Source organism: Ochotona curzoniae, unplaced genomic scaffold, assembly GCF_017591425.1.
Source record: "Ochotona curzoniae isolate NIBS_2020 unplaced genomic scaffold, NIBS_Ocur_1.0 scaffold_4763, whole genome shotgun sequence".
Taxonomy (NCBI): domain Eukaryota; kingdom Metazoa; phylum Chordata; class Mammalia; order Lagomorpha; family Ochotonidae; genus Ochotona; species Ochotona curzoniae.
The window spans coordinates 1,540,256-1,564,135 of record NW_024467123.1 but is presented as its reverse complement, the minus strand read 5'-3'; positions in this window follow the sequence as shown (position 1 = coordinate 1,564,135).

Sequence of the window (23,880 nt, the reverse complement as noted above, 5' to 3'; positions counted from 1 at the left end):
CAGGATTCTAATGGTGCCCACATGGGATATTGTTGCACTACAACATTAACCCTAATGAAAGACACTTTGGAAAAAATTTACCTTTTCATATTTCAACCTATAGATGGGCATATGATAATGAATTTGTCCAAAGATGCTCTTATACTAGGGGAGGTGATGTTTATTATCCAGTAGGACATGTTCCAGTACATTCTGTCTTCTCAGTGGTTGGTATTAGGAACTCTGTAGACTCATTCCCCAGTAAAATTAACATAACAGCTCAGCACATTGAAGTTGCCACAATCATTCTTAGAGCATAGAAGTGAGGCAGACCCACTGAGGGGCAGGACAGGTGCTCCAGCCACATTCCTTCCCTCTCCTCCTCCAGCTCAGTTCTGTATAGGAAGCTGTGCAAGATCATGGGGCTTCCACCCCCACCTCTCAGGCAAAGTCTGCCGTCTCTCCGGAAAGAGCACATCTCCAGCATCTTGCATCACTCCTTGACTCCCCAGGTCAGTGTGGCAGAGGACAAATTGCAAATGAGTGTGTCTGGTGGGGAGAGGTGGGGAGAGCCCCCTTTCTTCCCTGAGACTTCCAGGATGGAGCCAGCTCCCAGGCTGAGAAGACCCTTACTGTACGTGCTTCCCCTAAGCTTGTCCGTTGGGAAAGTCCCACACTGGCAAGTGGACCCTGAGACTCCATTCCAGGAATCTGGCTGCACATCCCAGTGTCACTTAGACAGAAGGGAAACACTGCACTTATGTCCCCTGAATCTCCAGAGCTTTGACTCAGACATAGGAGAGGCAATGAAAACAGTGCTCTCGGAAGCTTTCCTCAAAGCCTTCGGTGGGCTTCTCTGGAACCGAGTGTGACGGAGCTCAAGCGATCAAGTGCCTGTGGCGGTGCTCTCAACCACACACCAGTAAGGTCTTGTAGACAAAACATGGCAACAAGTCAGTGAGTGGAGGTTCCCAGGAGTCACAAGAAACCAAAAATATACCTGTACAGGGGATCAAGATAATTGGATCTGACTGTAAGGACAGCGTATACCCAAAGGAGTTGTTGAAAGCAATCAGGACCTTAGCCTGCAATTAGTGAAGGCTGTCATCTGGGTGCACCCCAGCTCAACAAAGGGGACCCCCAGAAGGAGGCAACAAATCCTGCCTCACCCCAAGCTGTGCATGCCTGTGCACCCTCTGCAAAGCAGTCTCCAAGATTTGCACTGAACAGATATGTATTCCTGAAACCGCAGAACCCACCAACCCCAGCAGTCTGAAGGAAGCACTGAGGGTTAAGTCAACCAAATGTTTGGATAAGAACTAATATCTGACATCTGCTGCATGGAGGAGGGAGGCTCTCGACTTACTCTATGAGCCTGAATTATTCTGATAATAAAGCCAGACAAAAACACCCCAAGAAAAGTGTATCACATTCCCGGTTTCCTCAGGAAGGTAGCCCATTCTTGAAGACCACTGACAAATTCCAAGAATAAACAAAAAAAAAAAAATTAAAATGATCTGCCATGAGCAAGAAGGCTCTGTCCCAAGAAGACAAGATAGCTTTAACAGTCAAAAGCTAAGATCATAAATCGTATTAACAGGATACAAGAAAATGAAAAAAATGCCCATGATTATTTCATTAGAAAAGGAGGAACAGCATTTAGCAATTTTGAAGGCTCATTCATGGTCAAAGCTCATGAAATAGAAGGAAACCGTCTCAGCATAAAAGAGGGGGTAACTATGGCAAACTGATGGAAAACGTCATACTCACGGATGAAAAACCAGACACATTCCCTTTAACATTGCACACCAGAAAAGCCCCCAGCCCTTGACCTCCACTTTCTGCTGGAATTGCTGGGCAAAGCAAAGGGCACATTTATGTCAGGAAGGAAGAAGTCAGACTCTTCTCATTTTATAACATGGTCTACACGTAGGAAATACTAACAAACTCATTAAAAAAAAAACTAGCAGAACTTTCCAACAATAAGGAAGCCATGGTCAAAAAATTATATAACCAGTATACAGGAACACAGTGTGTTTCCAAACGGAAGAGAAACCCAATTGCAAAATGAAGGCTACAGTTCCTTACACAGCAGCGTCTGAAGGAGAGTACAAAATTAGGACTTGTCCACTGAAAGTGGCAATCTTGAAAACAAAAATTGTAGATCTAAATAAATGAAGAGAAACTCTATGGTGATGGATTGGAAAGATTACTTACTAATTGGTAAGATGACAATTCCTACAAATTCACCTCTAGGATATGCATATCAACGTTCCAGCAGGTTTATTTGCAAAAAAAAAAAAATCTACAATCAGATACTGGCATTTATATGGCTATGGAAAATGATCAAAATAATTTTGAAAGAACAAAATTGAGAAGCTGTCAGATTTTTAACAATTTCAACACATTTTAAAGCTAGAGTTATCAAGATAACGTGGTACTGCTACGAGGCTAGAAACAGAACAGTAGGCAAGCATGAACAAGCAGGACTAAGTCCCTCCTAAGGGTGCCTAAGCATTTATAGGAAACGCAATTGAAAGTATGTTTATTTTGACATGAAAATTGAGATCCGTGATTTGTTTTTTCCTAATTCAGATCTTCCGTGTATTATGATGCGAAAGTTTTCATGCTTTTAATTTCATTTTCCAAGAATATCCTGAAGTACCCCTATAGATACTGTCTCAAGTGTTTTAAAGAATGTATTTATGCATTTCAAAGCCAAAGTTACAAAGAAAGTGAGAGACACAGATTTCACTCCCTCGATGGCTGCAATGACCGAGCTGCACCATGCTAAATCCAGGAGCTTTGTCTGGGTCTCTTATATAGCTGCAAGAGACCTAAGTCCTTGGGTCATCTTTCTGCTGCTTTTCCCATGCCATTAACAAGGATCTGGATAAGAAATAGAATAACCAGGACGTGCACTGATGCCCATAGGTGATGTTGGTGTCCTGGGGCAGCTTTACCCACTACGCCACAACACAGACAGACCCCTGAACGTATGATTAAAATGTATGCTTGAAATGAATGGATTATGGCATGTAAACTATGCTTGAATCAAGTCAACAACAAAAAAAGAAGACAGAAGTTAACGGAGTCCAACAAAAACTGCAATCTTGCCCAACATGGATCCATTTCTGATTACAATGGAGGGTCAGCCCTTCACTTGTTGTCTAGCTGAAGAGTCCAATCAACGAGAAAGTCCAGATGCAGCCATGAGAAAGCCAGAACCCAACGAGAGTCTTAAGCCGAATTATACTGCTGATTACCTGAAAGGCATGATCTAAGCAAAGACCAAGATGGTAAGACGGGTGAAAAAATAAGGCCCAAGGACCTGCTGTCTGTAAGAGACATGCTGAAATATAAGAAACAGATACTTCAAAAGTAAATGACCCGAGAGAAATTATCACATCTATCAATCAAAAGCTTTGCACAAGAAACTTCACAACAGCTTGATACGCTCCACATCCAAAACCTGGATAGGATCCAGGATTGTATCTCAGCTCCTTGCAACCCAGACACGGACAGAGCTGAAGGAGCAAGGCGCAGCCACGCACAGACTGATTGTATTTACGCAGTGGTTGACAATAGACAAAAGTCATCAGACCTGGCTGTAGTCGGCTAGGCACTAGGTCATGCAAATAGGGTACCTTCTCCATCTCCAACGAGGAGGTCGATCTAGGGCTAACGATGCTGAACGAAAAATCCTTGTCCGACTGATAATCATGAAGGTAGTGAGGATGAATATAAATAATCGGAAGAACTCACAGCATCACGGGACTCACTGACACAGCTAGAAGAGATTTCGAAAACATAGGAACGTGTATCGACAAGAGATTAAATTCAGCGCCTGGGAAGGACCGTGAATACTCACACAAGCAGTAACAGTCCTGGGGATCTGCTTGGGACAGTGGCATTCCATTTCAGAGTCCTACTTGGAGTCCTGGTTGCTTCACTTTTGCTGCAGCTTCCTGCTGATGCAGCTGGGCGAGTAGCTGATGCTGGCTAAGTGTTTGGGCTCCTGCCACCACATGAGGGATCAGGTTGAAGTTCTGAGCATCTGGCTTCAGCCTGGACCAGTTCTGACTGTTGCAACCATTGGAGGGGTGGGAGTGAACCAGAAAATGGAAGACCTTGCTTCCTTTTTCCATCTTCTCTGTCATTACCCTGCCTGTCAAATCAGTAAATAAATAGTTTTTTTTTTAAAGTAGCAAAGCCAGCAGTCTCTTAAATACAAATGTGATAAACATATTATATTTGTATATAACAATTATAAAAATACATTCCTGCTGCTATAGTGAGGATTATAGTAAATACCAGTTCTGCTATCATTACTTTTGATCTTGACTGTCTCTTTATCTTATAACAAGGGATAGGAAAAACAAGGTCATGTCAGATGATCAATTCAATCTATCAATCTGCGTGGTGGGGACTGCTTTCTCCCTATCCCGCAACTCTGTTTCTGCTTGGTCAAGCCAGTTTATCTCTAAATTTCCAAATTCAAGTGCATGGGGGATGAGAAAGCATCGAGGTATCTGTTGGCAATGTCTGGGATAAAACGAACATGCTGTTATTCTGTGAACACCTCCGTCCTTTTCACCCCTCAAATGCCCAACCCGTCCAGGATGCCAAGTGATTATGGTAAGCTTTCTTTAACCCGCTTCTGTAGAAGGAACTAGGTTTTCCTATCATCCGATGAGAACAAAACTTAGCTAGGTATCTGAGTGTATGACTCTGTCGGAGAAAGGCCAGTCTGACAGGTCAGGTCATTGCTGTCACTGAGTCCCAGATGGCCTGCACAGAGGGAGAGGGGTCACTGAGTTACGAGGTGTGCACAGATCCCCAAGACTTCCATCCTGCGGTGCCTGTGCACATCTGGTGTCAATTCCCTTTCCAGGGAGGCCAGGGCGAGCCTGTGTCTGTATGTGTCTGTGTGTGTCCGTGCGTCTGCGTGTCCATGTGTGTTGTCTACGTAGGTGCATGTGGTATCTGTGTGTCTCCGTGTGTGTGTTCATGTGCGTCTATGTGTGTGTGTGTGTGTTCTTGTGTGTGTCTGAATGTCAATATTTGTATCATATTTCTGCATGTCTCTGTGTGTCCATGCGTCTATGACTGTGTGTCTGTGTGTCCACGTGTGTTGCATGTGTGTGTGTGTGTGTGTGTGCAAGCAGTTCCAGCGGCTGAGACTTGCCAGCAAACAAGGGCAGAGGAGAGAGGTGGGGCAACTGGGACAAGGGAAAGAAGAAGCTGTTAGCAAAGTGTGCTCGCCCAAGGCCACCCATGAAAGGAAGAGGACACGCCAGATCTGTCCTCTTTGCCTTTCACTCATGAAAAATAACTTTTCCACTTTTTAAAAGACTTTTGGGAGGTGAACTTCTGACCCAAATTTGTGTGGGTCTGTGAGTCTGCCTTCAATTAGAGCTCGACCGCTGGTTCCCGAGAGTTTCTGTTTGAGCCTCTTCATCGTGGGCCTTTCCAGGAAGCTAATATCTTTAATTCGTGTGTCATCTCTGCTTAGCAGTGTCTCCCAGTGTGCAAGCCCTGTTCACACCTTCACCTCTGCTGCGCCTGCTCTTCTTCCTCTGCATACCATCCTTCTTCCCCACTCTGTCTACAGGTCCCGGAAACTCGTAGGCAGCCCACACGCCATCATGCAGTGACTCAGAAGTCCCTCTCCTCATTCCCTTTTGCTGCACCACCTTCCTAATCACAGCTTTCTTTGAACTCAGTGGTCAGCTGAAGCTACGTTCTGCACTTGAAGAAGAAGAGGATGTGACGCCATTGGTAGGAGCTCAGCTGTTCAGACCACCTTGCGTGGGAGTGTGTCTGCCTGTGGGCTGTCAGTGGGGAAGTTCCTGAGTAGGTGTGTTGCCCAAGAGTTTCTCAGAGATGGGATGTTCTGCCTTAGGGACAACTTTGGCATCTCTAGGCCTAGGTTTTAACATTATCAAGTCTTACCAAGGGAATGCCTGGTTCCTACCCGCTTGAGGGGACTAATTCTTCGCTTTTATTTTATTTTTGCATTTGCTTGAGAAGGAGAGGGAAAGGGGAGGGAACAGGAGAATAGGAAATGAGTTGAATTTGCATTTAGGAGTCTACTTTCTGAATTAAATGCCCACAATGACTGGGGTCAGGCTGGATTCAAAGTCAAAGTCAGGCATTCAGCCTAAGTGTTCCACATGAGTGGAAGAGCCCAATTCTTGAGCCATCACTCTTATCTCCAGGGACCTATATTAGCAGGAAGCTGGGGTCAGGGACCAGGGGCAGGTGCTGAACCCAGGTGCTCCAACATAGAATGCAGACATTCCAACCAGGGACTTAGCCACCAGGCCAGATGCCAGCCCCAGGAAGCCATCTGTGATTGAGTGTGAAAAGAGGAAGCAAGGAAAGGCTAGCCTTGAGCAGGGTCCTCACATACACTTCAGCTCAGGCCCTCTGGCCCCAAATCACAGTCAGACCATGAGAATCATATGCATTTACTGTGATTATTCCTAACATTAGAAAATACAGGACTATGAGCAGTAACCTGGCCATGCAACACATATGCAGCCATGGAGATGTCATCTCTGGGTCATTTCCGACTTGTTGACCTCATTTCTACACCTGCAAAACTGATTGCTAGAAGGAACTCAGAAGGGCAAGACTGTTTCTTGACTGGTGTCATACATGAATCAAAGATGTAGCATCTCTTTCTTACAAACATTTTCAGGACTTGTTTGCTGTTAACATCCACGATAGATCTGTGCAAAGAACAACCTTCTCCAAACAAAGGTGTCCACCTGAAGAGGCAGTGAACCTCAGTCCTCTGAAGAGTGAGCCAGGAACGCACAGCCAAGCAGTGTGGCAGCCCCCACTGACACACAAAGCCTGGAGACGCCACAGCAAGATGGCTACTAGCTTCCTACAAAGTCACCAAGGAAGAGATCAGAAATGGGGAGTAGCCTGTGAGAGGGTCCCATCACCAATTCTCTCTAGTTCAGCCCCCTGCCCCAAATGGGCCACGTGTTCAATGCCTTTTAGGGTCCCAGAGTTTATCCCTGCTTGCAAGTTAGTGTTTTCTGAGAAATGCTTTCATGTGGTTTTTTGTTGTCTGTGGTCCTTTGTGAGAAGTAATGTCCTCTGAAATGCTCCCTGCCAATGGTGGAAGCATTTTCAATACTTCTTTACAGAATAACCAGAAGTTTAATCAATTCCTGGTGCAAGGAAAACAAATTCTGATGTGCTGCCTTTTCCAATAAAGAATTGAGACAATGCAATACTATTTACTTTTTATTGCTCAAAATATTTTAAAGATTTATTTATTTGAAAGGCATAGCAACACAGAGAAAGAGGAGAGGAGAAAAGAGAGTTCATCCATTGGTTCACTCCCCAAATCATTACAACAACTGGGCTAGGTCACACCAAAGCTAAGAACCATGAGCATCATCTGGGTTTCCCATGTGAGGGCAGGGGCCCAAGGACTTGGGGTATCCTCTGCTGCTTTCCCAGGCCCATTAGCAGGAAGCTGGAGTATAAGTGGAGCAGCTGGGATTAGGACCTGCACTCAAATATCCCACTATTACCACATTGCTTTTCCTATGAATTGTATCTTTAGAAAATACTCATTAAATAAATGATCTGCCTATTACGAAAAAAAAAAAAGAAAGGAATACAAAATAAGGACTTCCTAGAAATGGTTTCCATTTTTATGAAAACGTTGGATATATTTCTTGCCTAACTAAATGTCCACAAATAAGGTAAAACAGAGTCAAATAGATCTGTGCTCCTCTTTCCTTTCCGCTTCCTTCCATTTCTCTGTTTTCAACACCTTCATCTTTCCCTTTGTCCTGAGTAAGATCTGATGACCATTGCTTTACTGAGACACAGGTGAGCGGAGGTAAGGGCACTCCTTCCTTGCCTTCTACCGTGGTGATGGGACCCCGGTCCTGTGCTTCTGCTTGCTTCTCTCCAACAGCTCCTGAAAGGGGTACTCCTGCAGGCATGAGCCTAAAGCCTCAGGGAACAACCGAACCACGTGTGGTACAGAGTTAAGTCTGGAGAAGCAGTTAAATGGAAAATGAAGGATGCTAGAGCCTGGGCACAGCCTGGTGGTGTGTCACTGCCTTTCCCTTGGCAGACACAGCCAACCCTAGAGATGACATCATTCCAATGGGCTGTGCAAAAGGCTCCACTTGGCATCTTCTCAGAAGGGCCTGCAGCCACCGTTCCCATTCCCCCTACAAAATATCCAGAAGAACAAGTTCACCCCTAAGCAGATGGACATCATCATGAAGTTGGCCCAAGCTCATCGTGTTGAATGAGTCTTAGGGAAATGTGTGGCAGATGTTGGTCCCCTGGTCCTGGATGAGGGAATCTTCTATTAAATGCTGACTTCAATGAGGTGTTTCTCCAGAAGTGAAGCTGTTCTCTTCTCAGGAAGAGGATAACTGGTTTCTGGATCCTTTCTCGTGTACTGTCTGCTCAGAAAGTCAAGAAATGCATGCATAGAGAGCACGGCAGACAACCAGCAGCTGCTTGACATCCTCGGTAGTTCCTGGGCTGCTCCCCTCCCGGTCTCTGCTGCTCCATCCTGTTTTCAAATGCCTCATCTTCACTTTGGTCTTCACATTTCGAACTCATCAGTCCCACTGCAGGATGGAGATGGGGAGTTCACCCGTCGCCCACTTCCATGACATATCACACTTACTACTTCCCTTCACTCACTTGTGAGTTTCTTCCACTCTTTGAATGCTGAATTCTCTCACTTCTTGTATTGGCATGGGCAGAGGTAAGACATCAGAGCAGAGATATACGCTATGTAAGTAAGAACAGAATGAAGGTGAACATGAGAGTCAACAGTCATCATATGTGAGTGTGGGCCTTTCCACCTGCAGAAGTACCCAGCATGAGTGAGCCAGAGTTGCCTTCAAGGAGGAAGCCAAAGAAAATTCCCCAAGCACAGTCAGGGGCAAACCAGAGACTTTCCCCATTGATCAGGCTCTCATGTGAGATAGAGGGTGATGTCTTAATATGTGTGAGGTTTTCTGGGATCTTATGGTGCCTTCACATGGTGTTTAACTTCCATGTGGTCATCATGATGTCTCCTACCTCCTGGTCCTGAGTGAGACAGGTGTATGCTGGGAATAGATGGGTGTAACAAACCAACAGATAAAGACGTGAAGTTACTGGCAGAAATTCTAGTTCACCTCTCTTACTTCCTGTTTAGCTTCTCCATATCACCACCCTCTACTTCAAATGTGGAATAGGTGACCTCATTACCCTGCGTGGAGCTGTTCAGTATCTTCCTGGTACTGATTGCTACTAAAATTCTTCATCACTCACTGCTTTCAAGGTCCTGCCTCACCAGAGAATCTTTTGTTTTCTATTCTTTGTGGAAATTTCTACCTACTATTTATAAATTTGGCTCCTTCTCTCCCTGTAGCTCTCAGCTTCAGGTTCACCCCCTTAGGATTTGCCTGATCACTGTCTCTAAAGTAATTATAACTCCATCTACTTGGGTTGTCACTCTTGTGCCAAGCCTTGCTTTCCCTATTTCTCCCTGAGGATTTAGTTGCTGTGTTTCCATGTCCATTTTGCATCTACTTCCACCTGCAGAATTTCTCCTGGGTGGGTGAAGAGGAGGTAGGCAGAGATTCATTGATCAGACACCCAGTGTCTGTTCAGAATCTGCAGATCAGAGGTAGCTCTGCACGGATAGTCTCTACCCATACAGGTGCATTTGCGGGAGGTAGAGATGCTTGAAGGTCAACAGCCACCCTCCACACATAGTCGCCATAGACTCAGAAGGAAGGAAGCTGCTGCTTCTGATGGAGTAGCTTCAAAAATCTAGAGAGAACATCATCCTTCCGGAAAATCACAGAAGGCTCTCTTTCTGAAGTTGTGATAAATAGCTTCAGTCCTCACTTCTACGGAAACTTAAAGATAGAACCGTCCTATTGGGGATTAGAAGTCAAGCTGGCAGTCACTCAGAAGTAGAAAGTAACTACAAAGAACAAGATCTGCTTTTTCTTTTCTTTTTAAATATGTATTTATTTTTTTTAAGATTTATTTTATTTTTATTGGAAAGGCGCATATACAGAGAGGAGAGACAGAGAGGAAGATCTTCTGTCCGATGATTCACTCCCCAAGTGAGCGCAACGGCCGATGCTATGCTGGTCCGAAGCCAGGAGCCTCTTCCGGGTCTCCCACACGCGGGTGCAGGGTCCCAAAGCTTTGGGGAGCTGGATGGGAAGCAGGGCCACCAGGATTAGAACCGACGCCCATATGGGATCCTGTGCGTGCAAGGCGAGGACTTTAACCACTGTGCCATCGCGCCAGGCCTTTAAATATGTATTTAAAAGGTAGAATGACAAAGAGAGAAGAGGAGAGAGTTCTTCCACTCCTGGTTCTCTTCTTAAATAGCTACAGTGCCTAAGGCTGGGCCAGGCTGAAGCCAAGGCCTGAGACTCCATCTGAATCTCTCATGTGGGTTGCAGGCACCCAAGTGTTTAAGTCACCTGCTGCCTTCTGTGGTGCATTCGCGGGAATCTGTATTGGAAGCAGAGTAACCAGCAGTTGAACTGGCATTCCAATATGGGGTATTGGCATTTCAAGTGGTGGCTTAACATGCTGAATCACAATGCCAGTCTCTAGATCTACTTCTAGGTCCGGATTTGGATCGCAGGGTGTGTTCCCATTGTGGGAATTCTTTGGATTGTACATTTAGGGTTTGTGTAGATTTCCATATGTACATGATATGCCAGTATATTTTGGCTTAAAAAACGGAAGAAGCCTGAATGTCCACCAACAGGGGAAAAGAATAAATCAATATGCTGCTGTGACTTCTTCAACGGCTAGAAAGAAGGAAGGAGAGCTCTGTGTGCTGATTCGGGGAAAGCCTCATAGACTTTAGTTCATGAGAATGCAGAGTCACGTAGCAGTACAGGATGATATGTGCAAAAATCACAACAGAAAGTGAATTACAAAGGAAATAGATTGTGATAGGCAAAAAGAAAATTCTATTTTTTCCTATTCTTTTAAAAAAATTATTATTGGGCCCGGCGCGGTGGCGCAAGTAGTTAAAGGTCTTCGCCTTGCACGCCCGGGATCCCATATGGGCGCCGCTTCTAATCCCGGCAGCCCAGCTTCCCTTCCAGCTCCCTGCCTGTGGCCTGGGAAAGCAGCAGAGGACGGCCCAAAGCTTTGGGACCCTGCACCCACGTGGGAGACCCGGAAGAGGCTCCTGGCTTCGGATCGGCATAGTATCAACCCGTTGCGCTCACTTGGGGAGTGAATCATCGGACAGAAGATCTTCCTCTCTGTCTCTCCTCTCTGTATATCCGCCTTTCCAATAAAAAAATAATAAAAATAAATCTTTAAAAAAATTATTATTATTTTTATTTGAAGGTTATATATAGAGAAAAGGAGGCAGAGAACGAAAGAGAGAAAGAGAGAGAGAGAGAGAATATCTTCCATCCCTTGGTTTATTCCCCAAATAGACACAACAGTCAGCACTGGGCTGGTCAGAAGCCAGAAACACTTGGATCTTCCTCAGCTACCTTCTTAAGCAATTAGACAGGCATTGGATTGAGAGTGGAGCTGCTAAGATTTGAATCAGTGCCCATTTGGGATGTTGGCATCCCATAGGCTGAGGCTTATCCTGCTACATCATGGCACTGGCCCCTGTTCTATTATTAAATTGTTTGATTTGTAGCAAAACTTCTGCACAGCAAATGAAACAATTCACAATAGACAATTGATAGGATAGGAAAATACCTGCAAATTATGTATCTGATTAAGGATTAATATCCAGAATACAAGGGACCACGAAATTCAACAACAAAGCAATTCAGTTAACAAAGGGACAAGGAATAGAAATAGACATTTTCTCAAAGAAAGAAGAACAAACGGCCAACACACACGTGAAAAAAATTCTCATGATCATTAGTCATTAACGAAAAGTAAGCAAAAGCCACAGACAGAATGATATCAAACAAAAATTTTAAAATAATGAATACTGCTGAGGTCATAGGGAAAAGCTTGCTCTAATCCGTCGGTGTGAAAGGAAATCAGTACAACCACTTGGAAGACAGTACGAAGACCATTCAGAGAACCAAAAATAGATCTACAACGTGACCCAGCTCTTCCACTCCTGGGAATACATCCAAAGGAAATGAAATCAGCATATAAAAGAGCAATTCGCACACCTGTGTTTATAGCAGCTCGGTTCACAACATATCTACCCCTGAATAAAAGTTGGCCCTCAATAAAACTTTTAGACATACCTAGACAGCAAAACGCTAGACTCTCTTCTACTGCTTGTAATCCCATTACCTACATAAAGAGCACAATTCTATCCAAATGGCTGACAGACATATGGGAAAATGCTCAAGCTCCCTGGCAATAAGAGAAATCCAAATTAAGACATCAATGAGGTACTGCCTAACGCCATTCAGAATCGCTCATACAGGAAAAACCAACAACAGCACTTGCTGGTGAGGATGTGGGAATAAGGGAACCCTACTCTACTGCTCGTGGGGCTGCAGGTTGGTACAGCCTCTATGGAAATCAGTACAGAAAACACTCAAACAACTGAAGATCTGCATACCATATAACCCAACAATAGCACTTCTAGGAATATATCCAAAACACCTGTTACACGAGAAACCAACATGCACTCCCAATGTTCATAGCAGCACAATCAGTAATTGCAAAAACTTGGAAGCAACCGAAATGCCCATCAGCAGAAGATTGGATAAGAAAGCTATGGTTCATCAACTCCATGGAATACTACTCAGCTATTGAAACAAACCAAAATGCATTTCTCTGTGGCCAAATGGGCCCAACTGGAAACTATTATGCTAAGGGAAATTTTAAACATCTAAGATATGGAATCAACCTAGGTATTCATCAACTGATGACTAGATAAAAAGTAGCGTGGTATTTATACATGATGGGGCATTACTTGGCCGTTAGGATGAGTGAAATCCTGACATTAGAAACAAAGTGGATGCAGTTGGAGACAGTTATGCTAAGTGAAATTAGCCTGACCCACAAAGACAAATGTGTGTACTCTTACCTAGAATTTCATACAGAGAGCTTCAAGATTGTGTTCTATCATTTGGTAAATAACAATAAATACTGGTCACCATGCACACAACCTCAGACCCTTCATTCCGTGTGCTTGTCCTGAATCCCTCACTTTGAAATATTAACATCATTATTTTCAAGAAAAAATAACATAGATATGCGTGCACCCAATGCCACATAGGGAGTGCATGTGACAAACTTAAAAATAATGAAATATTACAACGTCAAAGGTGAATTTATGTAAGTAAGAAATCAAAAACCTGTGGGGGGAAAAATAGAATGAAAAGGCAATGCAAAATTTCCACCAGCTTCCCTACTGTCCTTCGTAGACCCATGCTTCTCTCCTGGAAAAGAAGAATGTATGCATTCTGGCGAGAAACTGTTCTGATGGGAGAACCTGCTGTAATTGGTGTGGGGGGCCAGTCATCTGCTGGGCAGTCAGCTTTGGCAAGTGGCAGAGAGAGGCAGGAAGGAAGGGAGGGAGATATGCCCTCTGCTGATTCTCTCTCCAAATACCTGAACAGGGACAGGGGCTGGGCTGACCCGAAACAGGGATCTGAGGACAACATTGAGGTGTCTCAAGTGGGTGGCAGGGACCAAGCAGCAGAATCGTCATCACTACCTTCTTGGATGCTCGTTAGTGGGAAGCGAACCAGAAGCCAGAACCAGGTCTCTAACCTAAGCACACTGGTGTGGCACATGGACATCTTTTTTAAAAATTCTTTTTTAAAGATTTGTGTACTCATTTATTTGAAAGGGGGAGAGAGAGAGAGAGAGAATGAGAAAGTGCTTTCATTGTCTGGTTCATGCCCCAAATGGCCTCAAATGCTAGCGGTAAGCCAGTTCAAAGCCAGGAGCCGGGGGCTTCTTCCAGGTCTCCCATGCAGATGCAGGGGCCCAAGCACTTGGGCCATCTTCTCTGCTTTGTCAGGAACATTAGCAGGGAGCCAGATTGGAAGCTGAGCAGCCAGGACTTGAACTGAACCCAATGGGATGTCAGTGTTTCAGGTGGTGGCTTCACCTGATACACTAAGACTTCAGCCACAGGACTAGGGGGTCTTACCCGGCATCTTTGCTGCTTGGCTGAGCCTGGTGCCTCTTAACTTTCCATTCCATCCTAAAGTGAGTGTGATCTTGGGGTGGAGGACATGACTTTAAGAGGTGTTAAGGGGTAACTGTGGTGGAATGGGGATGATCCCTACGCATGTCCACCCCTCTTGTGGGGGCAACGGTTCAAGAGACCCTGCCTGCTTGTCCTGTGAGGTCTACATCAGGAGCCACAGTTGGAGACTTACTTTCCCAGCTAGGAGGTACAAACACCAGCAAGGCATAAATCCAAGTTCAAAAATAAACAGTCTATTCAGGCTACTAGCTCTCCAGGCCCCCGTCTGGGTAGTGAAAGGCCAGCCTGTCTGCTGGTGCCTGAAGCCAGCAGAGAGAGAATGAGAGAGAGAAAGAGCGAGAGAGAGTACCTGCCAGCATCCCTCATCGCTCACACCCAGCCAGGATGCATCACTGCAGAAGAGATATGCTGGGCTGACCTCAGAGTTCACTGGCAAGCCCAGCCTGAGTTTGCCTCATCACTTCCCTCTCTACTGTCCTGTTAGTCACCTCCACGCCCCATGCCCCCCTGCCTACTCTGCCCTCTTCCAAGGCTATGCAGCATGCACCCTCGCTTTTGCCTCCAGCCCAATGGCACTGTGACTGGGGCTAGAAGATTTTGCGGTGGTGATGGACAGACAAGCCATGCACATGGCTCTGAGGCAGAAGACCTCCTGCCTGTCTTTCCAACAGGTGCTCCTTATGCCTTGCTGGGGGTTTAATGGGCAGCATCTTGGAGGTCTTGCGGGTTCATCAGATGATACACAGCTCCAGATATCCATTAGCACCGTCAGTGCCTCTGGAATGATGGATAGCAGGACGGCCGGGTCGAAAAGCTTCTGGAGCTAATCCCAAATTAGTTTCTCTATACCCAGCCAAGAAGAAATATGAGAACAGTGACAGTTTTATGATAGCCCCTAATCTCCCAATTAAACCAGGGACTGAAAGAATGAGATGATGCATTATGTCTTAATTGAAACGCAAGAATCAAAATAAACACCGGAGTCGTTGGTGCCTCCGGGGACAAGCCCTGGAATGCCCGGGCTTGATGGCTAACCCCAGGCCCAGGCCCCAGCGGCCCTGCCATGGGTTGTGTCTCTGAACGGAGCATGCTCAGCCCAAGGCAGAGCTGGCTGGGGGGGCTCTGGACATCCCTCACTTGACCCCTAGCAACAGACTGGAGGTGCAGATCCCACAGCTTTTGTTTGCACATGAGCTCTTCCCCACCCCGACCCCATGCTTGCCTGGTTAGAGCCATTGGAATCCTAAGTGTTGTTGACTTCAAAGCTGAACCTCACCTATGAGAAAATAAGTCCATTCTGCTGGACGAAAACCCTCTCCCTGCTGCCCCCTGCTCCCCTCCCCCAACCGCAGGCTGCAAAACACATGAAGAGGCAATGGAGGGGCTCCACGTTCATTGTCAAGGAGGAGGAACAGGGATAAGCCAGAGGAGCCAGGGCTGCTGTGAGCCCTCTGGTCCCCTGGACCACCCAGGTTTATCTCCTTGGAAAAATAGTCACAAGTCTGCAATGTCCAGGGCAGCTGTCAGATCTCAGTGAGAAAGGCCTGCCTTTCCACCTTTTCCCATCAACCAGGGCTCGGGCTACCCCAAAGTCATTGTTTCCAAATACCAAGACACACAGCTTTAATCTACAACCTTAATCTTAATATTCTAATTGATAATACCCAATATTAATCTCTTCCTTATTCTTCTCTTGATTTTTTTTTTAGTGCTCATTGGTGGATATTTTCAATTTTTAAAGCAATCACAAATTGTGAAAACGTGGAAGTCCAACTTTTATTTTATTTTTATTATTTAAAAAGCAGAGTTATAGAGAGGCGGAGCGAGAGAGACAGAGATCTTCCATCTGTTGGTTTGCTCCCCAAGCAGCTGCAATGGCCAGGAGTAAGTAGCCTCCTCTGGATCTCCCACGTGGGTGCAGAGTTCCAAGGATTTGGCTCTACTTCTGTTTCTTTCCTGGGCCATAAGCAGAGAGGTGGATTGGAAGTGGAACAGAGGCTCCAATATAAGATACCAGCACTAAAGGTGCCGGCCCTCAAATCTAACATTCTGAACCCCTGGTTTGACAAAGACAAAGTTTGACAATACTATGCAGTGTGTATGTGGATCAGCGGAGCTGCAGAGTTGCTCTTTTTTTAAATGAAGCTCAAGAAACCTGTTTAGCTACTGGTGCTTGAGTATCTACTCCCTTCCGATCGGCTCCAAATCTGAGTAAACATGAACCTTGGAATCAATTCCCCTAACTGTGGAGTACCTCCTGCCGGGATGTGAGATAAAAGTTCCTGGGAAGAGGAGGTCTGGTAGCAGCCTTGGTTTTGGCTGCTTGGGTACCGGAGCTCCTCTTGTCCTCGTGGCCGACACAGGCCACGCCTTGGCAGGGCGTGGTCTGTATGTCCCACATTTCTGTACTCCATGTGACCCCACAGGCTTCCATCTCTTGTCCCTGAATAAATCACCCAGCTACTCTTTCTTTTCTAAAGATGAAACAGACTCTCTGTCTGGCAAGATCTTCAGCCTAAAACTGCACCTGCCAGCTTGCTTTCCTGGGCTGCTGGCTAAGGGCCTGGATGCCTTACCATCCCCGACCACCGGTGAACAAGAGGGCCAGCACGGTGTCCTCCCTAAGTCTCACTCATGTCCTCTGGTCTGGGGCAATTCTCCATTCTGGATCCACATCAGACCCACTTCCTGGTGTCAGGTCACACATTCAAAGCTCAACTTTGTCTGTGGCATCTTGTGTATGTTTTTGTAAGGGGGTTGACAAACGGCATTCCCCCTCCTGCAGCCCTTGTTTGCACATGTTTTACAGCAGGTGATTTGTTACCTGCTATCTCCAGCTGCCGGCCAGGACTGTCTCCCCTGGGCAGGGCCAAGCAGCGCCAGAAAAATGTTTGCCTGGGGATTAGTGGACGTCACAGAATAGTCTGTAGCTGCCCCGAAAAGAATGGAGCCTCTGCAATTAAGAGCTTCCTAAGGAAGCAACTCCCAGCAGATGCCCCAAGAGCGTCTGTCCCTCCCTTGGCCTGGAGAGTAGCCCTCCCGCCAAGATGGATCTCCTGTGGCTGACACCTTATGCCTGAAGCTCCCACTAGCCAGCCGCCAGGCTCGGGGGTGGGGAGGGGGGGGCCTCCCCAAGTACTCCTGGCTCTCAGAAACAAGAGCGAGAACAACAGGCATCTTGTTCTGAGGCCAGCCTGGGAGTCAGCTGCTCGTCTTTGCAAAGAAAACAGTCTCAGGTTGGGAGGAGAGGAGTTCCAGCCTGAGGCCAGAGCAGAGCGTGGGAACCATAGCTGATGAAGTGCACAGTGAGCTCATGGCAAGGGAGGGAGGTGAGTAGCCCACCATTCCAGTAAGGCCCCTCTCCCCACCACAGCCACAGTGGATGAGCTGTCCCTGGAGAATGATTCTAGAATGATCCGGCACAACAGGGAGAGGAAGACCCCTCTCTCCCAGCCTGTAGAAGATGGCCTCTCTCAGCCCTGACACATCAGGAGAACTGGCTGTAAATCCCAAGAGATCAGGACACTTCCCAGGGACACCCCAGTCCAGGCTGAAGACAGCACAGCCAGGTGGACAGATGGGATGGCCTCTACCCCACATTGCCTCCATAGCAAAAAATGAGCCACTAGAGAGCCCGGAATGAAATCCAAGTGTAAATCAATTGATGCGTGACACAGGTGGCTAACGCACACGTGACAGTTCAGTGGGCACCTCTGCCCTCTGCTCCCTGTGGACATGGAAGCTTTGTGAGGATTGCTTTTCCCAGGAAGTTTTTTGTTGTTCTTGATGCTTTCATAAGAAGTGCATGCACACTGGGCTGTGGTTTAGAAAGTATTGCCACCATTGTTGAGATATTCAGTGATGTTTGGTGGTTCTGCTTAAAAAAAAAAATCCAGTCCGTTTTTACAAGGGGACCACAAAGTGTTTGTGGACAATGGAATTAAAACACATTCATTTCAATGCAAGAATTTTGAAGCTCATACCTAGTTATGTTGTCCTTTGCAGGCTCACAAACTTTGTGGGGGTCCCTAGTACCTCTTCGGAGTAAGGCATTCTTGATTTTCATCACTGAGGCATAACACAGACCCCAGGGCATTCATCACCAGCAATCAGAGGTGACAACTGACACCCCCACTTCCTGTGTCTCCTGACGAAGGACTGACTGCCCCTTGTGTGGAAAAGCAATCATTTCAAGCATTTTAAGGTGCTTTCCTCAATCCTCCATTCTCAGAGCATTCAATAGCTGGAGTTCCGCTCCGCAATATTTTAGTTCAAAATGAAAATCTGAGCGCTTATTTCCAAAGTGACCTTTTGATGTGCGATTCATTCATTGTTTAATTGACAATCGCAGATGATGCAAAATTATGATGATGCTCAATTTGTTTCATGGTCTCTTTGCTGAGTTTCATTTGTGAGAAACACGTTACAATTTATTTGTAAACGTGTACTTATTGGAATGAATGATTCAAAACGTGCTCCTTTCTTGCCCGAGACTTGTTTTTTAGAAGGAAGAAATTAATGCTGAATTTATCAAATGACTTCAGCATCTTTCTGGCTTTGAAAATTTTCCTTCATTTTATTTACATTTTTAATACTAACCTTTGGTCCTTTAGCTGCACAGTGCTTTCTCTGGGTGAATTATAAGCTTTATGTACTATAGGATCTAAGTTTTGACTTTTTGTTGTTGTTGAGATTCTTGCTTGAATAGTGGATGCTTAAAAATTATGAGTTATCTGGAGATTACAAAAAAAAATCCTCAATTTTCCTCTAAAACAAAACACCAAAAAGAGAGTCACATGCTTTGTCATCTACGATTTAAAAAAAAAAAATTTAAGCATCATGATACAGTTGTATAGGTTCATGGGTTTTTCTTTTTACCCTCCCCATTCCCTCTCTCCCACTGTTTTCCCCTTTATTATCACAACCATACAGTCTTTCAGCTTTTTAACATGAGTAGGGCTTTCACTTGAATCATGAATTTATCTTACGTTGTTTGTTTCCTGGGAGCACGAACTCCTTACAACAATATGGTCACTGTCCTTGCTGAAAATGGGCTCTGAGATGAGCGTTTGGCTGCAGGTAGGACCCTAGAGAGCAGTGGCCCCAGAAGGGGAGAGAGACATGAAACACAAGAGTCAGGAGACATGACGATTGTTTCTGTAGTGTGAGGGCTTAATTCAGTGGGCATCCCATGTTGGACTGCTCCCCTTCCCTCCCAGGTTTCATTAATGAACATAGGAAGACAATGAAAGGCTTCCCCAAGTACTTGGGCCCCTGCTACCCATGTAGGAGACCATGATGGAGATCCTGGCTATTGTGTACACTTGGAGAGTAAACCATTAGGTGAAAGATCTCTCTGTGTCTCCCATTCCATCTCTGTCACTTTGCCTTCTGAATAAATAAACAAATAAACCTTTAGAAAGTAAAAGATGGAGAAAGTAAAAGATGGCAGAAAGGTTTAAACTGATGGAGAACCATAAGCCAGGGTGAAGCACAGAGGGTAAATTCCAGGAAATAATGGAGGACAGGCCAATAGCAGAAGGGTACCTGGAGACTCTTGGACACAGGGAAGCAATGGAGACAATGGAATGTTGGTGGTGGTGGCCAGGTAATCCAGCAGTGGTCAGTGTAGCATGACCAGAGCTCCAGCAGTAGAGTAGCCTGAGCTACAGTGGCATCCAGGTGGGAAAGAAAGTTCACCAGGAGTTTGGGAGATGAACACGGCAAAGAACTGCTTGGCCTGCTGATTTGTTTGATCCGACCATGAACAGAAACAGAGCAGCAGACTTCAGGGGGTGGTACAGGAACAGGGAGGATCTCACAGCCCATCCCCCAGCTGCTGCATTGGGTACCATTTTGTGTGGTGATGCAAAGGCTTTGGGACTTGAAGGACATCAGTGAGCTGCACATGTGCTGAGTGGGAAGGGGGGGATTCACTTCAAGCTCAATGCACTACATTGGTCCCCCAGGAAAGACAGTACTGATGGAGTGCCCTGCAGGTTTCATCCAAAATAGGTCCATGTGGCCCTCAGACCCAATGACCAGCAAGTTTCAGCAAGATCAGCACCACCACAACCTAGTTAATTAAGCCTGTGTTTCCCTAATTCTGGACACTACTTGAATTGGAAGTGAGAGAAAGGCTGTACAGATATATCTCACCAACAACGGTCACTGTAAACTTGAACTGAAAGGATGGAAGAAAATATTCCAGGCTAATGAAGAGAAAAAAACAAGCTGACATAGCCATTTTTATATCAGATAATGTAGACTTTGACATGAAAAACATTTAAAAAGATGAAGAATGACATCTTATAATGATCAAATGGTCCATTCAGCAAAAAGAGATCATGATAATAAATGTACATGTGCCAAATTTCAGGCCGCCTAGCCACATGAACCTAAATCAGTGGATTTAATGGTAGAAATAGGCTCCACAACAAAAATAATGGGGAACCTTAACACTCCATTAACATCAGTGGACAGATCAATGAGAGAAACTCAGCAAGGAGACAATGGAACTCACCCAGACACTAGAGCAAATGGACTTAGTTGGTATTTGCCAAACCGTTCATCCTACACAGAGAATACACTTTCTTTTCACTAGCACATGAAATATTTCCAGGATCGAATATGTTATAGGTCATAAAACAAGCCCCAGCAAATTTTTTAAAAAAATCAAAATTATATCGAGCATCTTATCAGATCATCATAAAGTGAAACTAGCCAAAACACCCAGGAAAACATGCAAATACCTGGAGACTGAATAATATGCTACAAAATGATCAATGGGTTATAAAGGAAATCAAAGGGGAAATTTTAAAAATTGCTTGAAATAAATAAAAATATCAACACCACCTATCAAAACTTATGGGACACAAAAAGGCAATGTGAAGAGGAAAGTGCATCTCAATCAATGCTTATGTTAAGAAATCAGAAAAGCACCAAGCATGGCAAGCAGGCATTCAAGAAATTCAAGGAATATGTCAAACTGGAAATGAATCTAATGATAGCTGATATATCAGAAATGAAGAATACAGGGAACAAATTAAAACTACAGTGGAGACATATACCTTACTAGACAGGACACAAAGATTAGTAACTCCTCACTAAGGTATTGAAGATTTCTCTGCACACCCCTCCTAAAACTGTTCTGCACCTCAACTGTTGACAAAGGCCTTGTTAGATTTGTAAGACAGTTTAGACTATCCTAAAATCAACCAAGTTCAGCAAAATTATGTTTCAACACAATAAACTGCTAAATACTAAAATGGAAACAGGAGACAGCTGAATAGTACCCTATAGCCACTTTAAGATGTATAGCAGCCAGTTCTGTGTACAAACAAAAATTGAAGGATCAATGAATTAGTCACAGGATGTGGTTAAGAACTTGCACTCTTATAATATATTGATTACTCAATATCATGTCAATTAATTCCATAATGTTGTAAATTGTTGTTGATATTGTGCTGGGGCTTCTAATTGATTGGGATGATATTTTGCCACCTCTGCCTTCAGACCAGAGATGGTCTTCCCAAGAAACTGTTAAATTTACCTGGACAATAAGATGCTGGACTCTATGCTTGGCATATGTTTGCAACGAAAGAATCTCGACTTCATTTGAACTGTAATACTGCAACAAGGTAGAGGAATCCACCATGGGGCGGGGAGGACTTGTGGAGGGAATGGGGGAATCCCAGAGCCCATGAAACTGTGTCACATAATGCAACGTAATAAATAATTTAAAAACAAAAGTACAGTGGAAAGTCTCCAAAATAGAATGAAGGAGGCAGAAGAAAGAATCTCAGAATTGGAAGATATTTCCAGGGGGAAACAAACACAAAGCTGGAAGCAGAGCTGGGTGAAGTTAAAAAAAAAAAAATCAAGAATTGAAAGACACTATTTGAAGGCCAAATGTAAGAGTTGTGGCAGTCCCAGAAAGTGCAGAAAGAGCAACTGGGATTAAGGATGTATTCAATGAAATAATAAGGGAAATTTTCCCTAATCTGGAGAAAGAATTGGGAAACAATATCCAGGAGGGACACAGAACTCCCAACAGGGTTGACCAAAAGTGATCTTCAGCACGACACATGATGATCAAGCTTTCTTCAACTGAACTTAAGGAAAGGATCCTTGAATGTGCACATGAAAAAAAAAATCAATTGACATATAAAGGAATGCCCATTAAACTCACAGGTGACCTCTCACTGGAAACTCTACAGGCAAAAAGAGAATGGAGCGACATTTTCCAGATTCTAAAAGCAAAACATTGTCGGCCCAGGATAAGATATTCAGTAAAGGTTTCTTTTGTCTTTGAAAATGAAATAAAATTCGTCCACAGTCAAGAAAATTGAAAAGAATTTGCCTCTTCCAAGCCTACCCTACAAAGAATAATTAAAGATGTTCTCTTGGCAGAGAAGAGGAATAACGCTCACCAAAACCAAAGGCAAATGTGAAGAACATCCCAGTAAAATAACAACAGAAGACCAAATCAATGAACCCATTGCTAAAATGACAGGACCAAATTACCATCCATACATATTAACCCTGAATGTAAATGGCTGAATCAAACATCATAAATTGGTAGACTGGATTTAAAAACAAAACCCATCTATTTGTTGCCCACAGGAGACACATTTCACCAACAAAGATCAGCCAAAGCTATATCTCATGTATTTTGATGTTTTTGGTTTTGTTAGTTTCATCTCTTCAAAACACTTTCTTCTGATTAAATTTTCTTTTTTGTTTCTTCAGCGACACATTAGTCATTTAGTAACGTGTTATTTAACTTCATGGTGTTGTTAATTTCTTTTTTCTTTCTGTTGTTGATTTGTTTTGTGGCTTTTCATTTAAGGGGATGTATAGTAGCTGTGTAGTGGAGACTGTCATATCTAGTAACATGTTATTTAACTTCATGGCATTGTAAACTTCCATTTTTCTTTCTATTGTTGATTTTGTATTGTGGTTTTTCATTTAAGGGGATGTGCAGTAACTGTGAAATGGAGACTATAATATCCAGATGTGAGGATACAATACAGTATGCATCTCTAGTTCCAAAGATGGATTCCCAATGAAATTGTTTGCTGTATCTTAACAATAAGATGCTGGAGTCTCTGCCATTGTCCATGCCCACAATAATGGACATATAACTGTGTGTTAAAAGCTAGACTTTAGTAATGATATAGAGGAACTAAGTGGGGGGAGGACGGAATTGGGGCGGGATAAGGGAAATACCAGGAGCCTATGGACCTGTATCATAAAATGATAATATCAATAATAAACAAAAGATTTTTAAAAATTAAAGTAAGAAAAACACACAAAAGTACAGGCAGTCAAAGTCAAAATAAACAAATGGGACTACGTCAAATGAAAAAGTGAAGAAAACAATTAGCAAAGCGAAGAAGCAACAAACAGAATGGCACAAAATCTTTGCACACTACACAACCAATAGAGGACTAACATTCAGGATGCACAAAGAGCTTCAGAAACTCAATGATAGCAAACAATCCCGTGAGGAAACTGTGAAAAAATGAACAGAGATTTTTCAAAAGAACAAATTTATATAGTTAATAGACACATGAAAAAAAAATTTCAGGTTCCATAACCATCAGAGAGACACAAATGAAAATCACATTGAGGTACCACCTAACTTCAGTGAGACTTACCTACATTCAGAACTCTGTTAACACCACCTGCTGGCATGGATGTGGGGAGAA